The sequence below is a fragment of the Penaeus japonicus genome, unplaced genomic scaffold, assembly GCF_977035675.1.
Source record: "Penaeus japonicus unplaced genomic scaffold, GWHDUDI00000001_assembly GWHDUDI00000036, whole genome shotgun sequence".
Taxonomy (NCBI): domain Eukaryota; kingdom Metazoa; phylum Arthropoda; class Malacostraca; order Decapoda; family Penaeidae; genus Penaeus; species Penaeus japonicus.
The window spans coordinates 17,597,194-17,599,693 of NW_028234438.1; positions in this window are offsets into that span (position 1 = coordinate 17,597,194).

Sequence of the window (2,500 nt, forward strand, 5' to 3'; positions counted from 1 at the left end):
TCAGCACTCGTGCCTAAATTCCATACGAGGTACTGGCCAACCCTTTTGAAACTCACTCAGGACGTGTGCTTAATTTCCCCTTAGGACATTAGCCACTTTTAAAACTCACTCAACACTCGTGCCTAAATTCCACGCGAGACACTGGCCAACCCTTTTGAAACTCAACACTAGTACAAGCTCCTAATGCGTAATTGGTGATTCCAGCTCCTCCTCCCTGTTTCCCTCCGTTCAGCGACATCCCTGACGTGGGCTGCATCTACCTAAACACTTCGAAAATGGCCTGGCACGACGCCCGTATCCTCTGCAGGGGGTATGGTGGCGACCTGGTCGTTCCGGAAGACTACGGCGCCTTAGTCACGTACTTCACGGACTCTGGCATCAATGGTAATAGGATAATTTCTCTTTTAGTCTAACACTAAGACAATCTCTATCAGTGCTCTTTTAAGAAAGACAAATTCATCTATATTCTTTCTATTTCTCACTTACCTGTACCTCATTTATCTATGTAACCACTTCCTGACCCTACGCATCCTGTTCGAAATTCACTCTTTCATTTCGGAGTCACACCTGCAGTACAGTCATCATAGAGGAAGTCCTTGTTAAACAGCATACCTATCCTAATTCCCCAATTCCTATTCTAAGCCCCAGAGTACTCTAACAGCATTCTTTGCTTTGCAGATATATGGGTGGGCGTGTATAAGGAGAAGTGGGTGGATGGTTCACAAGTGACCAGCTGGGGATCTGGCGAACCCGACGGACCGCCCCAGAATTGCGCCAGGATATTAATGTGGAACTCAGTATACCAGCTTTGCGATGCAGAGTGCACCTCTCTCTACGCCTCGATTTGCCAGTTGAGGTAAACAAACTGAGGACAAAGCTTCTGAGCTGGAATGCCTTTTATAGAAAGAAGAAGGGACACCTTGGAACATTTTGCGTTGGAGTCGCCGAATCTTCGCTCACGGAAGCTACATAATGTTCTAGAATGTGTGTGTGTATATGTATGGGTATATATATACATATATGTGTGTGTGTGTGTGTGTGTGTGTTTATTATTCATTATCATAATAGGTATCAATATCATCACCCAAACCCAAAATATTGTAGTTTCATATACCAGGCCTAGAAACTATGAATATGCATATTTGTTTGTTGCGCGCGCGCGCGTGTGTGGGTGTTGGCGCACATATTCACATATATATGTATACATATTATATATATGTATACATATACATACACACACACACATATATATATGTATGTATAAATATATATATATATATATATATATATATATATATATAGATATAGATATAGATATATATGTATATGTGTGTATATATATACATATATATATATGTATGTATGTGTGTATATGATATATATAGATAAATGTACACACACACACACACACTCATATATATATATATATATATATATATATATATATATATATATATATATATATATATATATATATATATATATATATATATATATATATATATATATATATGTAGGGAGAGAGAGAGACGTATGTAAAACTCCGCACACATTAATCGGTCCTAGTGCCTCAAGAACTGTCAGCCATCTGGATGCCCTCTCAATAAAAGTATATCTTGCGTTAAAAGCAGTTTTTTCGAACTTATTCCTAGCTCTGCCAAATCAATATTTGATGTTAATATTTACTATATCACTAATTCTCTCGTTTGTTTACAAATCATATCTTCGTTTATAATCAATTCCTTAAGAAGTCAATTAAAAAACTACTTCTTTTATCGAAGTAACTCTTTTACTCTATCTAAGAACGACATGAGGCTGTTGTTATATCTAAACAATAAGCTAACTTCCCAACATATGATGTCTATGCCATCATTGCCGTATTACACAGATGGGCAACTTTTTGACTGCAATGATTTATCTTTTAACAGTTAACTTAGTGCGATCTACCAGACTCGTTTTACCCCAAACACCCCCTATTCTGCTAACCTCATAGACTTAATCATATGGAGAGAGAGAGAGAGAGAGTGCAAATAATTCTGAACTATATCAGAATGAGAAAGTATACACTTACATGTGATGATTGACACTGTAATTTAATAAACAATGCGATCGACTTGAGAGGGGTTTAAGATCGCGATTGACGGGTTGGCCACTCCCACCCTATTACCTTCATTGTCCTATAACCTGCAGAAGACTTACCTTCATTGTCCTATAACCTGCAGAAGACTTACCTTCATTGTCCTATAACCTGCAGAAGACTTACCTTCATTGTCCTATAACCTGCAGAAGACTTACCTTCATTGTCCTATAACCTGCAGAAGACTTACCTTCATTGTCCTACAACCTGCAGAAGACTTACCTTCATTGTCCTATAACCTGTAGAAGACTCAAGGTTGAACAAGCTCTAAAGAAAAAAGAACAGAGGGAAGCACACGGTTAAGCTGATGGGCATAGAGAGAAGCACTGCAGTGTAAAGGCCTTTTGATTCGTTGTTTTGTGT